Source organism: Oncorhynchus gorbuscha, linkage group LG03 (genome assembly GCF_021184085.1).
Source record: "Oncorhynchus gorbuscha isolate QuinsamMale2020 ecotype Even-year linkage group LG03, OgorEven_v1.0, whole genome shotgun sequence".
NCBI lineage: Eukaryota > Metazoa > Chordata > Actinopteri > Salmoniformes > Salmonidae > Oncorhynchus > Oncorhynchus gorbuscha.
Genome location: NC_060175.1, coordinates 101,791,538 through 101,815,825, shown reverse-complemented (window position 1 = coordinate 101,815,825; position 24,288 = coordinate 101,791,538). Strand labels below are relative to the sequence as shown.

The 24,288-nt window shown below is 48.5% G+C and overlaps 1 protein-coding gene across 1 annotated transcript in view; it reads right to left on the bottom strand.

The window, feature by feature from the left end:
- The window catches only part of LOC124018027 (arginine-glutamic acid dipeptide repeats protein-like), a 276,902-nt gene that overhangs the window by 96,628 nt on the left and 155,986 nt on the right, over positions 1-24,288 (bottom strand). The gene's annotated exons all lie outside the window — the stretch shown is intronic.

Here is a 24,288-nt window from a genome sequence, read left to right as displayed (position 1 = left end):
TTGTTGTTATTGATCTGGTCGTGTTATTGTTATTGATCTGGTCTGGGTTGTTGTTGTTATTGAGCTGGTCGGTTGTTGTTATTGTCTGGTGTTGTTGGTATTGTTATTGATCTGGTCGGGGTTGTTGTTATTGATCTGGTCGGGGTTGTTGTTATTGATCTGGTCGTGGTTGTTGTTGTTGATCTGGTCGTTGTTGTTGTTATTGATCTGGTCGTGTTGTTGTTGTTATTGATCTGGTCCTGTTGTTTTTATTGATCTGGTCGTGGTTGTTGTTACTGATCTGGTCGTGTTGTTGTTATTGATCTGGTCGTGTTGTTGTTATTTATTGTTGTTTGAGCTGGTCGTTGGGTTGTTGTTGTTGATCTGGTCGGGGCTGTTGTTACTGATCTGGTCGTGTTGTTGTTGTTATTGATCTGGTGTTGTTGTTGTTATTGAGCTGGTCGTGTTGTTGTTACTGAGCTGGTCGTGTTGTTGTTATTGAGCTGGTCGTGTTGTTGTTATTGAGCTGGTGTTGTTGTTGTTATTGATCTGGTCCTGTTGTTGTTATTGATCTGGTCGTGTTGTTGTTATTGATCTGGTCGTGGTTGTTGTTATTGATCTGGTCGTGTTGTTATTGAGCTGGTCGTGGTTGTTGTTATTGATCTGGTCGTGTTGTTGTTACTGATCTGGTCGTGGTTGTTGTTATTGATCTGGTCGGGTTGTTGTTATTGATCTGGTCGTGTTGTTGTTATTGATCTGGTCGTGTTGTTGGTCTTGTTATTGATCTGGTCGTGTTGTTGTTATTGATCTGGTGTTGGTTGTTGTTATTGATCTGGTCGTGTTGTTGTTACTGATCTGGTCGTGGTTGTTGTTACTGATCTGGTCGTGGTTGTTGTTACTGATCTGGTCGTGGTTGTTGTTACTGATCTGGTCGTGTTGTTGTTACTGATCTGGTCGTGTTGTTGTTACTGATCTGGTCGTGTTGTTGTTACTGATCTGGTCGTGTTGTTGTTACTGAGCTGGTCGTGTTGTTGATCTTACTGTTATTGATCTGGTCGTGTTGTTGTTACTGATCTGGTCGTGTTGTTGTTACTGATCTGGTCGTGTTGTTATTGATCTGGTCGTGTTGTTATTGATCTGGTCGTGTTGTTGTTACTGATCTGGTCGTGTTGTTGTTACTGATCTGGTCGTGTTGTTATTGATCTGGTCATGTTGTTACTGATCTGGTCGTGTTGTTGTTATTGATCTGGTCGTGTTGTTGTTACTGATCTGTTCGTGTTAGGTACAGCTGTAATTGGTCGTGTTGTTACTGATCTGGTCGTGTTGTTGTTACTGATCTGGTAAAGGTATCAAATAGCTGTGCAAGACATGTTTGTTAGACAGACAAAGCCCTGATCTGGTCTGATAGTACCCTGGGCTTGGTCTGTTAGCTCTGATGATCTGGTCTGATGTTGCTTGGTTACTAAGGAGATCTGATAGTACCCGTGTTGTTGTTAGCTCTGATAGATCTGGTCTGGGCTTTGTCTAAGGAGAGCTCTTGTTGTTACTGATCTGGTCTGGGTTGTTGTTAGGAGATCTGGTCTGTAAGGAGAGTTGTTGTTACTGATCTGAGTCTGATAGTACCCTGGGCTTGGTTACTGATCTGGTCCTGGGCTTGTCTGTTACTGATCTGGTCTGTCTAAGGAGAGTTGTTGTTACTTGATCTGGCTCTGATGTTGGGCTTGGTCTGTTACTGATCTGGTCGTGTTGTTGTACCCTGGGCTTGGTCTGTCTACTGATCTGGCTTGGTCTGTTGCTTGATTACTGATCTGGTCGTGGGTTGGTCTGTTACTGATCTGGTCTGTCTAAGGAGAGCTCTGTTACTGATCTGGTCTGTCTAAGGAGAGCTCTGATAGTACCCTGGGTTGGTTGTCTAAGGAGATCTGATAGTACCCTGGGCTTGGTCTGTTAAGGAGAGTTGTTACTGGGCTTGGTCTGAGCTCTGATAGTTGGGTTGTTGTCTAAGGAGAGCTCTGATAGTACCCTGGGCTTGTTGTTGTTACTGATCTGGCTCTGATAGTACCCTGGGCTTGTCTGTTAGCTCTGATCTGGGCTTGGTCTGTCTAAGGAGAGCTCTGATGTACAGCTGTAATTGGTCTAAGGAGAGTTGTTACTGGGATCTGAGCTCTGATAGTACCCTGGGCTTGGTCTGTCTAAGGAGAGTACAGCTGTTATTGTCTAAGGAGAGCTCTGATAGTACCCTGGGCTTGGTCTGTCATCTACCCTGGGCTTGGTCTGTCTAAGGAGAGCTCTGAGATGGAATAAAGGTATCAAATAGCTGAGGAGAGCTCGTACCCTGGGCTTGCAAGACATGTTTCTAAGGAGAGCTCTGATAGTACCCTGGGCTTGGTCTGTCTAAGGAGAGCTCTGATAGTACCCTGGGCTTGGTCTGTCTAAGGAGCCTGGGTACTGGGCTTGGTCTGAGAGCTCTGATAGTACCCTGGGCTTGGTCTGTCTAAGGAGAGCTCTGATAGTACCCCCTGTCTAAGGGCTTGGTCTGTCTAAGGAGAGCTCTGATAGTACCCTGGGCTTGGTCTGTCTAAGGAGAGCTCTGATAGTACCCTGGGCTTGGTCTGTCTAAGGAGAGCTCTGATAGTACCCTGGGCTTGGTCTGTCTAAGGAGAGCTCTGATAGTACCCTGGGCTTGGTCTGTCTAAGGAGAGCTCTGATAGTACCCTGGGCTTGGTCTGTCTAAGGAGAGCTCTGATAGTACCCTGGGCTTTGTCTGTCAGAGTGGCAAACACACACACAGTAACCTGGAGTAACTTCTGCAGTCTCAATGAGCTATTCTAGAGGAGGGGGGCGTGTGTGTGCGTAGGAAGGTTCACGTTGTCACGGATACCCCTCTTTCTTTCCAGCCTTTCCCATAAATAAAAAATAAAAAAATGACTCTCCTTCTCCCTCTGTTTTCCAACCTGGCTCCAGTTGAAGTCATTTACAAGATAACATGAATGAACATTTCCATCAGTGCTTTACTGTGACCTGAGGGGCTGACAGAGGCAGACTGCATGTGTAAAGAGAGGGAGAGGAGAGGGATGAGGGGGAGAGAGATGGAGGGAGGGAGAGAGGGGGAGGGGGATGAGGGATGGAGGGAGAGAGGGATGGAAGGAGATGGGGGGAGGGGGATTGGGGAGAGAGGGATGGAGGGAGAGAGGGGGAGGGGGATGGAGGAAGAGATGGATGGAGGGAGAGAGGGATGGAAGGAGATGGGGAGAGGGATGGAGTGAGAGAGGGATGGAAGGAGATGGGGAGGGGGATTAGGGAGAGAGGGATGGGGAGAGGGGGATGGAGGGAAAGAGGGATGGAGGGAGATGGAGGGAGAGAGGGATGGGGAGAGGGGGAGGGGGATGGAGGGAGAAAGGGATGGAGGGAGAAAGGGATGGAGGGAGAGAGGGATGGAGGGAGGGAGGGATGGGGATGGAGGGAGAAAGGGATGGAGGGATGGAGGGAGAAAGGGATGGAGGGAGAGAGGGGGAGGGGGACGGAGGGAAGAGAACAAAAGAGTCCAATTTGAAAGAGATGAGATGACATGTTTGATGTCTAATCAGGGACTTAAGGTTTTAGTGTCCTATAAACTTTCCAGCAAGCTGCGCCACGTTCATTTAGCCTGGGTGGATGTCGTTGCACCCTCCCCCTTTGCCCTCAGAACAGCCTCAATTCGTCGGGGCACGGACTCTACAAGGTGTCGGGAAGGGATGTTGGACCATGTTGACTCCAATGCTTCCCACAGTTGGGTACATTTTTCTGGGTGGTGGACCATTCTTGATCCACAAGGGAACTGTTGAGCGTGAGAAAACCCAGTAGCGTTGCAGTTCTTGACACAAACCGGTGCACCTGGCTACCTACCACAATACCCCGTTCAAAGGCACTTAAATATTTTGTCTTGCCTATTCACCCTCTGAATGGCGAACGTACACAATTCATGTCTCAAAGCTTAAAAATACTTCTTTAAAACGGTCTCCTCTCCTTCATCTACACTGATTGAAAAGGATTTAACAAGTGACCTCAATAAGGGATCATATCTTTCACCTGGTCAGTGTATGTCATGGAAAGAGCAGGTGTTCTTAATGTTTTGTCCACTCAGTGTGTGTGGGTTAATAGTATCTTGAGGTGGTGGGCCATGTGCTCCTTCAGGCTTCAGCAGTCATGTTACAGTCAGGCCATTTTGTTCTCTAGAGAGTCTCTCTATCAACCAGGGAGGTGGAGGAGGAGCAGGCCTCGGGGGTGGTGTGTGTGTAGGGACTTAAAGACTGAAGTGTGTGTTGAGACATAGCCACAGGCCCTTTGTAGACTAGGCTATTGCTTTTCCCCAGCCAGCAGCCACGAGTTCTACCTCTCACACACACACACACACACACACACACACACACGCACGCACGCACGCACGCACGCACGCACGCACACACGCGCGCGCGCGAGGGGAGAGAAAACGCTCAAATCCCCAATGAACCAACCCTACCTAGAGAGAGAAAGAAAATTCCATTGAATTGAAAGAGACGGCCAAGAAGATAGACGGAGCTCCAGCTCAGTCCTGCTACAGCAGAAAGATACGATTAAAACCGTGTCTCAGATCTGGGTTCTATCCTCAGTCTAATTTAACGTGATCCGGAGGCAGCCATTGGTCCTGTAATGCATTGTCAGTTAACTGACCTGAATATTCATGAGTGAGGGGGAGAGGGGTGTGTGTGTGTGTTTGGGGGGAGGAGGGGGAGAGGGGTGTGTGTGTTTGGGGGGAGGAGGGGGAGGAGGGGCTTACTCCTCAAGCCTCCCATCCTCCTTCTCTCTCTTAGCTGTTTCTCATTGTTCAGTACAGAGAGCCATTCTCAGTCCAACGGCTGTGAGGCATGTCTAATTTAAAACACACCTAGACCACTAAAACCACCAACTACAGCCCCCAGCTCTCTCTCTTTTCTCAATTCAATTGAAAGGACTTTTCGGCATTGGGAAACACATGAAATAATTTTTTTTTTTTTTACCAAAGTGAAATAAACAAATCAGAAATGAACAGTAAATATTATAATATAATAACAAAGATGTATATTCTGTAAACATAGAGACACACACTCCATATATAAACTCTAGGTCATTTATGGGGTAAATAGGGGGGCAACAGGTCACACATCTTGCTGCTGTGATGGCACACTGTGGAATTTCACCCAGTAGATATGGGAGTTTATCAAAATTAGGTTTGTTTTCGAATTCTTTGTGGATCTGTGTAATCTGAGGGAAATATGTGTCTCTATTATGGTCATACATTGGGCAGGAGGTTAGGAAGTGCAGCTCAGTTTCCATCTCATTTTGTGGGCAGTGAGCACATAGCCTGTCTTCTCGAGAGCCATGTCTGCCTACGGCGGCCTTTCTCAATAGCAAGGCTATGCTCACTGAGTCTGTACATAGTCAAAGATTTCCTTAAGTTTGGGTCAGTCACAGTGGTCAGGTATTCTGTGTCAGGCCATGAATTTCAAGTTGGCCGTTGGGCTGAATATAATAATTATAATTCCTGTCTCCTGGCTGCCAATCGTCGCGCTCCGAAGCACTTCTCACTCACATGGCTCTCTCAGATATCTCAAATCTTACGAGCCAACGCCGGTCACATGACCTGGTCCATCGAAACAGGCATCCGAAGGAATTCCGAGGCGCATATTGAAAAAAAAAAGCGACCCATTTCCTTTTCATCTGCCAACAAGATGAGTGACAAACAGCCGAATCACACGCCTGCGCGTCAATCTACTGTCCTCATCGTACAAAAGTTGACCTATTCTATTGGTCAGCTGGTACTAAATATTCCAAACATACTGTGGGACAGTTGTGGGACATGATAAATCCCAAATGAATACAACCATTGTACATATATATATATATATATATATTTTTTTAAAGACGTTAAAAAGCAATGAGGCTGATGTGACAAATGAGAACGTTTATCTTAAAATGGTGATAAACTATCATGCTATTTACTCACATTACAAGTGCAGCAACGCGTCAGTACGCTAGAGGCGCGAATGTGCCCTAAATGCAATTATCGGGGAAAACTCTGTTGTCAAACATAAACATTCCTATGGTAGAAACACTAAGATAAACCTCGTAAAATGACAACAACAACTAAAACGTTCAGGTTTAAAACTATTAGGTTAAATAGTTACAAAATATTGACTGCCTCCGTTCAGACTGCAAGGTGGGTGATGTTGTAGTCAGTGTACAACAGTTGACCTTTCTCTCCTATCTGAACCAACAGTCATTGACCTTTCTCTCCTATCTGAACCAACAGTCATTGACCTTTCTCTCCTATCTGAACCAACAGTCATTGACCTTTCTCTCCTATCTGAACCAACAGTCATTGACCTTTCTCTCCTATCTGAACCAACAGTCATTGACCTTTCTCTCCTATCTGAACTAACAGTCATTGACCTTTCTCTCCTATCTGAACCAACAGTCATTGACCTTTCTCTCCTATCTGAACCAACAGTCATTGACCTTTCTCTCCTATCTGAACCAACAGTCACTACTGACCTTTCTCTCCTATCTGAACCAACAGTCATTGACCTTTCTCTCCTATCTGAACCAACAGTCATTGACCTTTCTCTCCTATCTGAACCAACAGTCACTACTGACCTTTCTCTCCTATCTGAACCAACAGTCATTGACCTTTCTCTCCTATCTGAACCAACAGTCAACAGTCATTGACCTTTCTCTCCTATCTGAACCAACAGTCATTGACCTTTCTCTCCTATCTGAACCAACAGTCATTGACCTTTCTCTCCTATCTGAACCAACAGTCATTGACCTTTCTCTCCTATCTGAACCAACAGTCACTACTGACCTTTCTCTCCTATCTGAACCAACAGTCACTACTGACCTTTCTCTCCTATCTGAACCAACAGTCACTACTGACCTTTCTCTCCTATCTGAACCAACAGTCATTGACCTTTCTCTCCTATCTGAACCAACAGTCATTGACCTTTTTCTCTCCTATCTGAACCAACAGTCATTGACCTTTCTCTCCTATCTGAACCAACAGTCATTGACCTTTCTCTATCTGAACCAACAGTCTCTCCTATCTGAACCAACAGTCATTGACCTTTCTCTCCTATCTGAACCAACAGTCATTGACCTTTCTCTCCTATCTGAACCAACAGTCATTGACCTTTCTCTCCTATCTGAACCAACAGTCATTGACCTTTCTCTCCTATCTGAACCAACAGTCATTGACCTCCTATTTCTCTCCTATCTGAACCAACAGTCACTACTGAACCAACAGTTCTCTCCTATCTGAACCAACAGTCACTGACCTTTCTCTCCTATCTGAACCAACAGTCATTGACCTTTCTCTCCCATCTGAACCAACAGTCACTACTGACCTTTCTCTCCTATCTGAACCAACAGTCACTACTGACCTTTCTCTCCTATCTGAACCAACAGTCATTGACCTTTCTCTCCCATCTGAACCAACAGTCATTGACCTTTCTCTCCTATCTGAACCAACAGTCACTACTGACCTTTCTCTCCTATCTGAACCACCAGTCATTGACCTTTCTCTCCCATCTGAACCAACAGTCATTGACCTTTCTCTCCTATCTGAACCAACAGTCACTACTGACCTTTCTCTCCTATCTGAACCAACAGTCACTACTGACCTTTCTCTCCTATCTGAACCAACAGTCACTACTGACCTTTCTCTCCTATCTGAACCAACAGTCACTACTGACCTTTCTCTCCTATCTGAACCAACAGTCATTGACCTTTCTCTCCTATCTGAACCAACAGTCATTGACCTTTCTCTCCTATCTGAACCAACAGTCATTGACCTTTCTCTCCTATCTGAACCAACAGTCATTGACCTTTCTCTCCTATCTGAACCAACAGTCATTGACCTTTCTCTCCTATCTGAACCAACAGTCATTGACCTTTCTCTCCTATCTGAACTAACAGTCACTACTGACCTTTCTCTCCTATCTGAACCAACAGTGCCTCAAGCACGTCGACAGAATCAAGCCGTTAGAGATGAATAATGATCCTACATTATATTAGTCAAGTATGACTGGCATTTAGCCAATATGTAATAACAAAATCTAATTTAAGTTTGGCTCCATTTTCAGGCATCTGCCTCATTGTCAGCGTCTATCTGGACGTGACAGGCTGTAGCCAATACACACAGGCCATCCCCCTTCCACATGTTCATTATTTATCTACACGTGTTTCTCTTAACAGAACAGCTACTGTTTTTCGCCTTGCTGTCCTAGAAGTTGGCATTGGTGCCATGGCAGACTGGGAATCTTTTGAAGGACAAATAGCCCTCGCCCCTAAAATCACTGAGATACAGGCCTGTGCTGTGTCCTCTCTGTTTAGGGCCAGAGAGCATTCCAGTTTGCTCTGTTTTGTCATTTGATTTTTCTCATGATTTGATTGGGTCTAATTGTGCTGCTGTCCTGGGGCTCTGTGGGGTGTGTTTGTGTTTGTGAACAGAGCCCCAGGACCAGCTTGCTTAGGGGACTCTTCTCCAGGTTCATCTCTCTGTAGGTGATGGCTTTGTTATGAAAGGTTTGGGAATCGCTTCCTTTTCGGTGATCTCTCTCCGTGCTTCTACACCTGCATTGCTTGCTGTTTGGGGCTTTATGTTAGCTTGTTATGGAAGGTTTGGGAATCGCTTCCTTTTAGGTGGTTGTGGAATTTAAAAGGCTCTTTTCTGGATTTTGATAATTAGCAGTTATCGTCCTAAATCTGCTCTGTTTGCGGTATTGCGTTGTAAAACTAAGTATATTTTTGCAGAACTCTGTATGCAGAGTCTCAATTTGGTGTCCGATTTTGTGAATTCTTGGTTGGTGAGCGGACCCCAGACCTCAAAACCATAAAGAGCAATGGGCTCTCTAACTGATTCAAATATTTTTAGCCAGAATCTAATTGTAATTTCAAATTTTTATGTTCCTTTTGATGACATAGAAGGTCCTTCTTGCCTCGTCTCTCAGATCGTTCACAGTTTTATATCGACCTTCATACCAAATTGAGTCAAAATATTTTTTTGAAATCAACAAAGCATGAGAAGACATTGCTTACGTTTTGTTTGTCAATAAGGGTGAATGTGGTCTGTCGTACGGTAATCATGATCACATTTCCTCAGGACATCGTTTTCACTGTGGAAGTGTAGGAGTCTGCTGTTAATGATAATGCAGTTTTTACAGAGGTTGCTCTCTCTCTCTCTCTTTTGCTGCAGCATGAAGAAGGTGTGTGGTAATGTTAGCCCATTAGTTTTATGGGCTAGCATGGATAGAATGTAGAGGTAACACCCACCCCCACAGAACCCTACACCCACCCCCACAGAACCCTACACCCCACCCCCACAGAACCCTACACCCACCCCCACAGAACCCTACACCCACCCCCACAGAACCCTACACCCACCCCCACAGAAACCTACACCCACCCCCACAGAACCCTACACCCACCCCCACAGAACCCTACACCCACCCCCACAGAAACCTACACCCACCCCCACAGAAACCTACACCCACCCCCACAGAACCCTACACCCACCCCCACAGAACCCTACACCCACAGAACCCTACAGCCACCACCCACAGAACACTACACCCACAGAACACTACACCCCCCACAGAACACTACACACAGAACACTACACCCACAGAACACTACACACCCCCACAGAACACCCCCACAGAACACTAAACCCACAGAACCCTACCCCCACAGAACACTACACCCACAGAACACCCCCCACAGAACACTACAGAACACCCCCACAGAGCCACACCACAGAACACCACCCACAGAACACTACACCCCCCACAGAACACTACACACCCCCACAGAACACTACACACCCACAGAACACTACACCCACAGACACTACACACCCCCACAGAACACTACACCCACAGAACACCCCCACAGAACACTACACCCCCCACAGAACACTAAACCCACAGAACACTACACCCACAGAACACTACCCCACAGAACACTAAACCCACAGATCACTACACCCCACAGAACACTAAACCCACAGAACACTACACCCCCACAGAACACTAAACCCACAGAACACTACACCCACAGAACACTAAACCCACAGAACACTACACCCACAGAACACCCCACAGAACACTACACACCCCCACAGAACACTACACACCCACAGAACCCCACAGCCAACACCCACAGAACACTAAACCCACAGAACACTAAACCCACAGAACACTACACACCCCCACAGAACACTACACACCCCCCACAGAACACTACACCCACAGAACACTACACACAAACTAACAGTGAGAGAAGGAAAATCCTTTTTGGTATGAGTTCAAAAATCAGGAAATAGAGCTAGTGCTTAAACTAGGCTTGTGTCTCAAATGGCCCCCTATTCCCTATATAGTGCACTACTTTAGACCAGAGCCCCATTCCCTATATAGTGCACTACTTTAGACCAGAGCCCTATTCCCTATATAGTGCACTATTTTAGACCAGAGCCCCATTCCCTATATAGTGCACTATTTTAGACCAGAGCCCTATTCCCTATATAGTGCACTATTTTAGACCAGAGCCCCATTCCCTATATAGTGCACTACTTTAGACCAGAGCCCTAGACCATATAGTGCACTATTTTAGACCAAGCCCCATTCCCTATATAGTGCACTATTTTAGACCAGAGCCCTATTCCCAACAGATAGTGCACTATTTTAGACCAGAGGCCCCAGAGCCCTAGATAGTGCACCTTTAGACCAGACCCTATTCCCTAGCAACATAGTGACCAGGGCTACAACAGACCAGAGCCCTAGACCCCAGATAGGCACCTTTAGACCAGAGCCCTATTCCCTATATAATAATATAATAATAATAATAATATATGCCATTTAGCAGACGCTTTTATCCAAAGCGACTTACTATATAGTGCACTACTTTAGACCAGAGCCCTATTCCCTATATAGTGCACTACTTTAGACCAGAACCCTATTCCCTATATAGTGCACAGAGCAACAGACCAGAACCCTATTCCCTACATAGTGCACTACAGTCCAGGGCAGTACCCTCAGAGACCATGAGGCCCCTCAGAGCAGAACCAGAGCCAACAGGGCACCTGCATCAGTTAAAGAGCAACAGCAGGGCAGGCCCCTCAGACCAACAGTCCAGGGCAGGCCCCTCAGACCAACAGACCAGGGCAGGCCCCTCAGAGCAACAGACCAGGGCAGGCCCCTCAGACCAACAGACCAGGGCAGGCCCCTCAGAGCAACAGACCAGGGCAGGCCCCTCAGAGCAACAGACCAGGGCAGGCCCCTCAGACCAACAGACCAGGACCAACAGACCAGGGCAGGCCCCCAGAGCAACAGACCAACAGACCAGGGAGCTGGCAGGCCCCTCAGATTACTTATCCTCAAATTAAAGACTTGGTGGAATGCAATAATGGAGCCACAGGGATGCTGTGGGGGGGTTCTGACACACCAGAACCCTTCTCAGAGAAGGAGAGTTGATCTATGTCATAATGAACAGGATTACAGGGACCGGATGGACCTGGTCCCAGATCAGAAATGACACAGTGGAGCAGCTGACGAGGGAAGCAACAGAACAGAGGATCTTTGAAGAGTCCAGTCTTCGTCTGATCTGCAGTCTGATGGTCGGTGGTTCGATGTCACGACAAGGCCCCTCTTCCAGGCTCAACACCAACTCTGTGTGAACCAGGTCTTTAAAAATAGATCTGGGCTCATTTGGATAAAACCACATGCAACACATTTCTGATCTCTCTCTCTCTCTAGATGTGGAGTCACTTCAGCAACACATTTCTGATCTCTCTCTCTCTCTAGATGTGGAGTCACTTCAGCAACACATTTCTGATCTCTCTCTAGATGTGGAGTCACTTCAGCAACACATTTCTGATCTCTCTCTCTCTCTAGATGTGGAGTCACTTCAGCAACACATTTCTGATCTCTCTCTCTCTCTCTAGATGTGGAGTCACTTCAGCAACACATTTCTGATCTCTCTCTCTCTCTAGATGTGGAGTCACTTCAGCAACACATTTCTGATCTCTCTCTGTCACTTCTCTCTCTCTCTAGATGTGGAGTCACTTCAGCAACACATTTCTGATCTCTCTCTCTCTAGATGTGGAGTCACTTCAGCAACACATTTCTGATTGGAGTCACTTCAGCAACACATTTCTGATCTCTCTCTCTCTCTCTCTCTCTAGATGTGGAGTCACTTCAGCAACACATTTCTGATCTCTCTCTCTCTAGATTGGAGTCACTTCAGCAACACATTTCTCTCTCTCTCTCTAGATGTGGAGTCACTTCAGCAACACATTTCTGATCTCTCTCTCTCTCTAGATGTGGAGTCACTTCAGCAACACATTTCTGATCTCTCTCTCTCTCTAGATGTGGAGTCACTTCAGCAACACATTTCTGGTCGGTCGGGATGTGGAGTCACTTCAGCAACACATTTCAGTTCGGCACTTGGTTTAAAGGTTGGGCACAGCCACATCTAAAGGGAGCCTATCGGGTTGAACGGGCCAGAAATAGATTCCTTAGTGTATGAACATAACAGTAGACAAAGATGGTGAGATGGTGACGTCACACCTTCTGGGGGTCCACGGCCATCAATCATTTAATACTGGCCCAATGCCCTTTCGGTTACTGGCCCAATGCCCTTTCGGGGACGGGTCACGGGACTGGTCACGGGACGGTCAGGGGACGGTCACGGGACTGGTCAGGGGACGGACACGGGACTGGTCAGGGGACGGACACGGGACTGGTCAGGGGTCAGTCTGTTTTATCATTTCTGAACGTGTTATTCAATGTGTTTCTATGGCCTTTAGTAGTAAAGGTCAAATAACAATATTTTATCAAATCATTTTTTATATATATATATATAAAAAATTATACCTAAAGGGGTCCTAAAAATCAAATAGATTTTAATGATTTATAATATTTGTTTTAGCTTTATTTAACCAGGCAAGTCAGCCTTGGAACGGTGGGTTAACTGCCTTGTTCAGGGGCAGAACCACAGATTTTTACCTTGTCAGCTCGGGGGATTCAATCTAGCAAACTTTCGGTTACTAGTCCAACGCCCTAACCACTAGGATACCTGCCACCCGTGACCATCTTAAAACAATTCCACATGTCAGCTTTCACACAAATCATCTGTACCTCTTTAAACCTGAAGCAGACTCAATGCTTCCACAGCGCTTCATCGTGAACACCCTCTCCCTGCCTTCCTCGGACAATTAACAGCCTCGTTTGGTCACCAGAGGGAGGCTGACATGTTGGAGACAAGAGGGGGAGCAAGGAGGAGAAGAGAGGAGAGGGGGGGTGGAGGAGAGGGGGACAAAGAGAGGAGAGGGGGACAAAGGGAGCAGAGGGGGACAAAGAGAGGAGAGGGGGACAAAGAGAGGAGAGGGGGACAAAGAGAGGAGAGGGGGACAAAAGAGAGGAGAGGGGGACAAAGAGGGAGAGGGGGACAAAGAGAGGAGAGGGGGACAAAGAGAGGAGAGGGGGACAAAGAGAGGAGAGGGGGACAAAGTGAGGAGAGGGGGACAAAGAGAGGAGAGGGGGACAAAGAGAGGAGAGGGGGACAAAGAGAGGAGAGGGGGACAAAGAGAGAGAGAGGGGGAAAGAGAGGAGAGAGGGGGAAGGAGAGGAGAGAGGGGGAAGGAGGAGAGAGGGGGAAGGAGAGAGGGGAAGGGAGAGGGGGAAGGAGAGGAGAGAGGGGGAAGGAGAGGAGAGAGGGGGAAGGAGAGGAGAGAGGGGGAAGGAGAGGAGAGGGGGGGAGAGGAGAGGAGAGAGGGGGGAGAGGAGAGGGGGCGATGGAGAGGAAGAGAGGAGGGAGAGGAGGAATAGAGAGAGGAGGGGAGGAAGAGAAGAGCAGGAGGAGGCAGGTGGTTTCCATTAGCTGTCTGAGCTCTCCATTTGAAACCCCAGCCAGTCAGCAGCATGGTACTGGTATCCTGCAGCCGCAGTGCCAACATCCCTACTGCAGTGGAGAGCTGTTAGCTTAGCCAGCTAAAACCCAGGACAAAGGGGGTGGGTGTGTTTCGGCGTACATACTGTGAGAGTGTGTTTCAAGGTGTCTCCTATTGATCCCCCAGCGCAAGGCAGAGCTGTGTGTGTGTGTGTGTGTGTGTGTGTGTGTGTGTGTGTGTGTGTGTGTGTGTGTGTGTGTGTGTGTGTGTGTGTGTGTGTGTGTGTGTGTGTGTGTGTGTGTGTGTGTGTGTGTGTGTGTGTGTGTGTGTGTGTGTGTGTGTGTGTATATAATCTCCAGTGTGGATCTATAAGCTGGGGTGTGTCTAGACAATATCCTTTAAAGCAGCCTGGAGGAGAGCTACTCAAACGCTTGATCGATCGCACAGGTCGACGCTCAGTGTGTGTGTGTGTGTAGTGTGTGTGTGTGTGGTATGTGTGTAAAACTGCCTGTTCACCCCAGCTGCCTGCCATACAAATGGTCTCCTCTCTCCACTCCTCCGTCAGAGCAAAGAAAGCGCGCACACACACACACACATCACAGAGCACTATTCAGTCTGAAAACATCACACACACACACAGAGTTGTATCACAGAGCACACTTTCAGTCTGAAAGCAGCACACACACACACACAGTTGTATCACAGAGAACTATTCAGTCTGAAAGCAGCACACACACACACACACACACACACACACACACACACACACACACACACACACACACACACACACACACACACAGTTGTATCACAGAGCACTACTCGGTCTGAAAACAGCACACACACATCCTGTCATCTCCTTGTCCCGCCTCTCCACCCCTCTAGCCAATCAATGCACACCAGGTGTCCCTGTCATCCCCTTGTCCCTCCTCTCCACCCCCTCTAGCCAATCAATGCACACCAGGTGTCCCTGCAGAACCACTTGCATCTCCCTGGGATAAAACACTAAGCAGACAGAGGGCTCGTGTGTGTGTGTGTGTGTGTGTGTGTGTGTGTGTGTGTGTGTGTGTGTGTGTGTGTGTGTGTGTGTGTGTGTGTGTGTGTGTGTGTGTGTGTGTGTGTGTGTGTGTGTGTGTGTGTGTGTGTGTGTGTGTGTGTGTGTGTGTGTGTGTTCAGAGTTATATGTTTGTCAGGCTCTGTGACAATAGCAATTAAAAGTGTTTCATTATTCACAAACCTGTCTTTAATCTCCTCTCCCTCTGTCTGCCTCCTCTCACTGTCTGCCTCCTCTCACTGTCTGCCTCCTCTCACTGTCTGCCTCCTCTCACTGTCTGCCTCCTCTCACTGTCTGCCTCCCTCACTGTCATCTCCTCTCTCCCTCCCTCACTGCATCTTCTCTCCCTCCCTCACTGCATCTTCTCTCCCTCCCTCCCTCCCTCCTGCATCCCTCCCTCCCTCCCTCCCTCACTGCATCTTCTCTCCCTCCCTCCCTCCATCCCTCCCTGCATCCTCTCCCTCCCTCCCTCCCTCCCTCCCTCACTGCATCTTCTCTCCCTCCCTCCCTCCCTCCCTCACTGCATCTTCTCTCCCTCCCTCCCTCCCTCACTGCATCTTCTCTCCCTCCCTCACTGCATCTTCTCTCCCTCCCTCCCTCCCTCCCTCACTGCATCTTCTCTCCCTCCCTCCCTCCCTCCCTCCCTCACTGCATCTTCTCTCCCTCCCTCACTGCATCTTCTCTCCCTCCCTCACTGCATCTTTCTCCCTCCCTCCCTCACTGCATCTTCTCTCCCCCCCCTCACTGCATCTTCTCTCCCTCCCTCACTGCATCTTCTCTCCCTCCCTCCCTCACCATCTTCTCTCCCTCCCTCCCTCCCTCACTGCATCTTCTCTCCCCCCTCCCTCACTGCATCTTCTCCCTCCCTCCCTCACTGCATCTTCTCTCCCTCCCTCCCTCCCTCCCTCCCTCCCTGCATCTCTCCCCCTCCCTCCATCTTCTCTCCCTCTCACTCTCCCTCCCTCCCTCCCTCCCTCCCTCACTGCATCTTCTCTCCCTCCCTCCCTCCCTCACTGCATCTTCCCTCCCTCCCTCACTGCATCTTCCCTCCCTCCCTCACTGCATCTTCTCTCCCTCCCTCACTGCATCTTCTCTCCCTCCCTCCCTCCAACCCTCACTGCATCTTCTCTCCCCCTCCCTCCCTCATCTTATAATATAATATAATAATCCCTGCCATTTCCCTTTTATCCCCCTTCCCTGTGTGCATACATTCTCGTATGGGTGGTCCCTCCCTCCCTCCCTGGCGTTACTGCGCCATTCTCTACCAACCTCCCACATCCTCCCTCCCTCACTGCATCTTCTCTCCCTCCCTCCCTCCCTCACTGCATCTTCTCTCCCTCCCTCCCTCCCTCCCTCCTGCATCTTCCTCCCTCCCTCACTGCATCTTCCCTCCCTCCCTCACTGCATCTTCCCTCCTCCCTCACTGCATCTTCCCTCCCTCCCTCACTGCATCTTCTCTCCCCCTCCCTCCCTGCCTCTTCTCTCCCTCCCTCCCTCACTGCATCTTCTCTCCCTCCCTCCCTGCATCTTCTCTCTCTCCCTCTCTCCCTCCCTCCCTGCATCTTCTCTCCCTCCCTCCCTCCCTCCCTCCCTGCATCTTCTCTCCCTCCCTCCCTCCCTCCCATCCTCCCTCCCTCCCTCCCTCCCCCTGCATCTCTCTCCCTCCCTCCCTCCCATCCCTCCCTCACTGCATCTTCTCTCCCTCCCTCCCTCCCTCCCTCATCATCTCTCTCCCTCCCTCCCTCCCTCCCTCCCTGCATCTTCTCTCCCTCCCTCCCTCCCTCCCTGCATCTTCTCTCCCTCCCTCCCTCCCTCACTGCATCTTCTCCCTCCCTCCCTCCCTCCCTCACTGCATCTTCCCTCCCTCCCTCACTGCATCTTCTCTCCCTCCCTCACTGCATCTTCTCTCCCTCCCTCACTGCCATCTTCTCTCCCTCCCCCCATCTTTCTATGTCTGTTTAAATCCCTCTCCAAGGTCAGTTGTCCATATTGTGTGCCACTATAGACCAGGATAAAGAGGTTTAACACCTAGCCAGGTATAATCTAGACCAGGATATAGAGGTTTAACACCTAGCCAGGTATAATCTAGACCAGGATAAAGAGGTTTAACACCTAGCCAGGTATAATCTAGACCAGGATAAAGAGGTTTAACAACTAGCCAGGTATAATCTAGACCAGGATATGGCCTGTTTAGGTCACAAATCACATTTGATCACAGTAAGGCTGCTGCAAATGTCCAGGAAACACACACTTAATTAAACAACACACACACACACACACTGTACACACGGCAAAGTTCAGTTAATTTAAAAAGAGCTCTGTTGAGAAATGGCAGCAACTGAGTAAATGCCTGAGGTGTGTGTGTCCAGCCCTAACTCTAATCCACACAGTTCTGTTCCTACAGAGATACATGGAGGATGAGTTATCAACAGAACATTATGCACCCCTACGTTAATCGTGTGTGTGTGTGTGTGTGTGTGTGTGTGTGTGTGTGTGTGTGTGTGTGTGTGTGTGTGTGTGTGTGTGTGTGTGTGTGTGTGTGTGTGTGTGTGTGTGTGTGTGTGTGTGTGTGTGTGTGTGTGTGTGTGTGTGTGTGTGTGTGTGTGTGTGTGTGTGTGTGTGTGTGTGTGTGTGTGTGTGTGTGTGTGTGTGTGTGTGTGTGTGTGTAAAGTACATCAGTCCAGTCAGGTTTCACGAGAATACTAATTGGAGGAGAAACTGTTTCAAAGCAGGAAGCAGAAATATCTTTATGTAACATTGCTGCAGCTTGTTCTACGTTCACTCACCGTCCAGGAATATATACATATTATCTCTGGCAGCAAGAAAGAAAACCTGGGACCGTCTTGTGAACATATTATTGAAGTGACTGTCTGCATGGTTGAACAGGAGACAAAGCAGTAGTGAGCTGAGCTCTGCTCTTTCTCCCCTCTCTCTCATCCTGCTCTCTCTCATCCTGCTCTCTCTCCCCTCCTGCCCTCTCTCCCCTCCTGCCCCTCTCCCCTCTCTCTCTCTCCCCTCTCTCTCTCTCTCTCTCTCTCTCTCTCCCCTCTCTCTCATCCTGCTCTTTCTCCCCTCTCTCTCATCCTGCTCTTTCTCCCCTCTCTCTCATCCTGCTCTTTCTCCCCTCTCTCTCATCCTGCCCTCTCTCTCCCCTCTCTCTCATCCTGCCCTCTCTCTCATCCTGCTCTCCCTCTCCCCTCTCTCTCATCCTGCTCTCTCTCCCCTCTCTCTCATCCTGCCCTCTCTCTCCTCTCTCTCTCATCCTGCTCTCTCTCATCCTGCTCTCTCTCTCCCTCTCTCTCATCCTGCTCTCTCTCCCCTCTCTCATCCTGCCCTCTCTCTCCCCTCTCTCTCATCCTGCTCGCTCTCCCCCTCTCTCTCCCCTGCTCTCTCTCCCTCTCTCTCATCCTGCCCTCTCTCTCATCCTGCTCTCCCTCTCCCTCTCTCTCATCCTGCTCTCTCTCATCCTGCTCTCTCTCTCCCCTCTCTCATCCTGCCCTCTCTCTCCCTCTCTCTCATCCTGCTCATCCTCCCTCTCATCCTGCTCTCCCTCTCCCTCTCTCTCATCCTGCTCTCTCTCCCCTCTCTCTCATCCTGCTCTCTCTCCCCCTCTCTCTCCCCCTCTCTCTCTCCCCTCTCTCTCATCCTGCTCTCTCTCCTCCCTCTCTCATCCTGCCCTCTCTCTCCCCTCTCTCTCATCCTGCCCTCTCTCTCTCCCTCTCTCTCTCCCCTCTCTCATCCTGCCCTCTCTCTCCCTCTCTCTCATCCTGCCCTCTCTCTCCCCCCTCTCTCTCCCCTCTCTCTCATCCTGCCCTCTCTCTCCCCTCTCTCTCATCTCTCTCTCATCCTGCCCTCTCTCTCATCTCTCTCTCATCCTGCCCTCTCTCTCCCCTCTCTCTCATCCTGCCCTCTCTCTCCCCTCTCTCTCATCCTGCCCTCTCTCTCCCCTCTCTCTCTCTCCCCTCTCTCTCATCCTGCCCTCTCTCTCATCCTGCCCTCTCTCTCCCATCTCTCTCATCCTGCTCTCTCTCTCCCCTCTCTCTCATCCTGCTCTCTCTCTCCCCTCTCTCTCATCCTGCTCTCTCTCTCCCATCTCTCTCATCCTGCTCTCTCTCATCCTGCTCTCTCTCATCCTGCTCTCTCTCATCCTGCTCTCTCTCTCCCATCTCTCTCATCCTGCTCTCTCTCTCCCCTCTCTCTCATCCTGCTCTCTCTCTCCCCTCTCTCTCATCCTGCTCTCTCTCTCCCATCTCTCTCATCCTGCTCTCTCTCATCCTGCTCTCTCTCATCCTGCTCTCTCTCATCCTGCTCTCTCTCTCCCTCTCTCTCATCCTGCTCTCTCTCTCCCCTCTCTCTCATCCTGCTCTCTCATCCTCTCTCTCATCCTGCTCTCTTCTAAACATCTCTCTCATCCTGCTCTCTCATCCTGCTCTCTCTCATCCTGCTCTCTCTCTCCCATCTCTCTCATCCTGCTCTCTCTCATCCTGCTCTCTCTCATCCTGCTCTCTCATCCTGCTCTCTCTCATCCTGCTCTCTCTCTCCCATCTCTCTCATCCTGCTCTCTCTCATCCTGCTCTCTCATCCTGCTCTCTAACTCTCTTTTAAACATTAAATGCAGACAGAGCAGGTTTAATGGAGTCAATGTTATGCACGTCTGTGTGTGCGTGCATGCACGTGTTTTAAGGAACATGTCAGGAACAGGACCAGGAGAGAGTGGTGACCTCACGGATACCGACAGAGATAATGTAGTGAACTAATGGACCTCACGGATACCGACAGAGATCATGTAGTGAACTAATGGACCTCACGGATACCGACGGAGATACAGGGTAAAGTTCTCGTTAGAAAAGTTCTCTATTACAGTAAAATAATGTCTCAATGAGTGAGGGGGCTTGGTGTCCGGGGGAGGGGGCTTGGTGTCCTGGGGAGGGGGCTTGGATACTGTCAGGGGAGGGGGCTAACGGTGTCCGGGGAGGGGCTTGGTGTCTGTCACACAGTCACAGCAGAAGAGACCAAAAAGACAATATGAGAACAACAAGCGGACATAAAGGCTGATAAAAACAACAAATATTGTTGGAATACAGAGATTTGGAACAGTGCGCCAAAACATACATTTGAATTAATACAATTCATTTGAAATAATGGCCAGTTAATTTTTTTATTTTACCTTAATTTAAATAGGCAAGTCAGTTAAGAACAAATTCTTATTTTCAATGACGGCCTGGGAACAGTGGGTTAACTGCCTGTTCAGGGGCAGAACGACAGATTTGTACCTTGTCAGCTCAGGGGTTTGAACTTGCAACCTTCCGGTTACTAGTCCAACACTAACCACTAGGCTACCTGCCGCCCCTCCACTCTAACCACTAGGCTACCTGCCGCCCCTCCACTCTAACCAGAAGGACCAAAAAGACCCTCCACTCTAACCACTAAAGGCTACCCTAAAAACCACCCTCCACTCTAACCACTAGGACCCTGGAACAGTGCCCTCTAACCACTACATTTGAATTAATACGCCCCTCCATTTGAACCAATAGGCTAATTTTTGCCGCCCCTCCACTCTAACCACTAGGCTACCCTGCCGCCCCTCCACTCTAACCACAAGGCTACCTGCCGCCCCTCCACTCTAACCACTAGGCTACCCTGCCGCCCCTCCACTCTAACCACAGGCTACCCTGCCGCCCCTACCCTCTAACCACTAGGCTACCTGCCGCCCTCCACTCTAACCACTAGGCTACCTGCCGCCCTCCACTCTAACCACTAGGCTACCCTGCCGCCCCTCCACTCTAACCACTAGGCTACCTGCCGCCCCTCCACTCTAACCACTAGACTACCCTGCCGCCCTCCACTCTAACCACTAGGCTACCCTGCAGCCCCTCCACTCTAACCACTAGGCTACCCTGCCGCCCCTCCACTCTAACCACTAGGCTACCCTGCCGCACCTCCACTCTAACCACTAGGCTACCCTGCCGCACCTCCACTCTAACCACTAGGCTACCTGCCGCCCCTACACTCTAACCACTAGGCTACCCTGCCGCACCTCCACTCTAACCACTAGGCTACCCTGCCGCACCTCCACTCTAACCACTAGGCTACCCTGCCGCACCTCCACTCTAACCACTAGGCTACCTGCCTCTAACCACCTACCTGCCGCCCCATCTAACCACTAGGCTACCTGCCGCCCCTCCACTCTAACCACTAGGCTACCTGCCGCCCCTCCACTCTAACCACTAGGCTACCCTGCCGCCCCTCCACTCTAACCACTAGGCTACCCTGCCGCCCCAGTTACAGGGGAGGGGATAGTACTTGAGGAGGAACATCTTGACTGTAGAAATGTTCTGTGTTCGTATTAAATAACTAAACATTGCAGCGACCACAGCGCAGCACAATGTTAGCTACTTGACCTTTTTTCTCCTCCCTCCCGTCAGTATAAACAGAGCGGGATGATGACACACTCTCCCCTCAGTCTGCTTTTCAAGCCATTTATAAAAACTGCGGGTGAAGAAGAGGCCGTGTTTACAGTCGGGGGAAAAGGTTATGGCTGTGTATCAAATTTCACCCTATTCCCTAAACATTACTTTTGACCAAGGCCCATATGGTTCTGTAGAAGTACACTATATAGGGAATAGGGTGCAATTTGGGATGCATTCTGTCTCTCCTTTTATTCTCCCTCCACACTAAGTAATAGATAAGAACCACTCATTCTCTAATAATAATAATAATACAGATCATTTACCTCAGAACCACTCATTCTCTACACTAATACAGATCATTTACCTCAGAACCACTCATTCAGATCATTTACCTCAGAACCACTCATTCTCTACACTAATACAGATCATTTACCTCAGAACCACTCATTCTCTACACTAATACAGATCATTTACCTCAGAACCACTCATTCTCTACACTAATACAGATCATTTACCTCAGAACCACTCATTCTCTACACTAATACAGATCATTTACCTCAGAACCACTCATTCTCTACACTAATACAGATAATTTACCTCAGAACCACTCATTCTCTACACTAATACAGATCATTTACCTCAGAACCACTCATTCTCTACACTAATACAGATAATGTACCTCAGAACCACTCATTCTCTACACTAATACAGATCATTTACCTCAGAACCACTCATTCAGATCATTTACCTCAGAACCACTCATTCTCTACACTAATACAGATCATTTACCTCAGAACCACTCATTCTCTACACTAATACAGATCATTTACCTCAGAACCACTCATTCTCTACACTAATACAGATCATTTACCTCAGAACCACTCATTCTCTACGCTAATACAGATCATTTACCTCAGAACCACTCATTCAGATCATTTACCTCAGAACCACTCATTCTCTACACTAATACAGATCATTTACCTCAGAACCACTCATTCTCTACACTAATACAGATAATGTACCTCAGAACCACTCATTCTCTACACTAATACAGATCATTTACCTCAGAACCACTCATTCTCTACACTAATACAGATAATGTACCTCAGAACCACTCATTCTCTACACTAATACAGATCATTTACCTCAGAACCACTCATTCTCTACACTAATACAGATCATTTACCTCAGAACCACTCATTCTCTACACTAATACAGATCATTTACCTCAGAACCACTCATTCTCTACACTAATACAGATAATTTACCTCAGAACCACTCATTCTCTACACTAATACAGATAATTTACCTCAGAACCACTCATTCTCTACACTAATACAGATCATTTACCTCAGAACCACTCATTCTCTACACTAATACAGATCATTTACCTCAGAACCACTCATTCTCTACACTATCTATCTTTTATCTTTTTTTAACTTGGCAAGTCAGTTAAGAACAAATTCTTCTTTACAATGACGGCCTACCCCCCGGCCAAACCCAGACGATGCTGGGCCAATTGTGCACCGCCCTATGGGACTCCCAATTACGGCCGGATGTGATACAGCCTGGATAAAGAAACCATACCTCAGAACCATCTACTTCAATATGAAACGCTTCATGCCATAACCAGGCCTGTATCGTTATCACATTATATTATTAATTAACTTATGTATAATTCATTTTCGTTTAATTACTTAAAATGACACACAATTGAGCCCAGATACTTCACAAACTGAGCCTACCGGTAAATCCTTTTGGCCCATTGTTTAGTCTAAAGCGCTATTCTGGTTCGAGTGAAAACCGGATTATTTTTTAAGACCAAAAACCAAATAGGCCTACAAGCTAATAGGACCAAAATAGAGTGCTGTAAACGGTTTATTCAACTGTGAAGCTGAGACTGAACAACTAGAGCAGGACTTCACAAGGCAAACTAAACTAAACATTGATTTGTACCAACATCCCAGCCAAACCCTGGAGAGGGCTAGACCCAAACCCTGAGAGAGGGCTAGACCCAAACCCTGGAGAGGGCTAGACCCAAACCCTGGAGAGGGCTAGACCCAAACCCTGGAGAGGGCTAGACCCAAACCCTGGAGAGGGCAAGACCCAAACCCTAGAGAGGGCAAGACCCAAACCCTAGAGAGGGCAAGACCCAAACCCTAGAGAGGGCAAGACCCAAACCCTAGAGAGGGCAAGACCCAAACCCTAGAGAGGGCAAGACCCAAACCCTAGAGAGGGCAAGACCCAAACCCTAGAGAGGGCAAGACCCAAACCGGAGGGAGGGCTAGACCCAAACCGGAGGGAGGGCTAGACCCAAACCCTAGAGAGGACTAGACCCAAACCCTAGAGAGGGCTAGACCCAAACCCTAGAAAGGGCTAGACCCAAACCCTAGAGAGGGCTAGACACAAACCCTAGAGAGGGCTAGACCCAAACCCTAGAGAGGGCTAGACCCAAACCCTAGAGAGGGCTAGACCCAAACCCGAGAGAGGTCTTAGCATCAGAAAAACAAAGACATCAAAAGGCTGTCTTTTAAAAGAAAAAAACATAATTCAGGCCTATACTATGACGCCAGACTAAACCCCATACTATGACGCCAGACTAAACCCCATACTATGACGCCAGACTAAACCCCATACTATGACGCCAGACTAAACCCCATACTATGACGCCAGACTAAACCCCATACTATGACGCCAGACTAAACCCCATACTATGACGCCAGACTAAACCCCATACTATAACGCCAGACTAAACCCCATACTATAACGCCAGACTAAACCCCATACTATAACGCCAGACTAAACCCCATACTATGACGCCAGACTAAACCCCATACTATGACGCCAGACTAAACCCCATACTATGACGCCAGACTAAACCCCATACTATGACGCCAGACTAAACC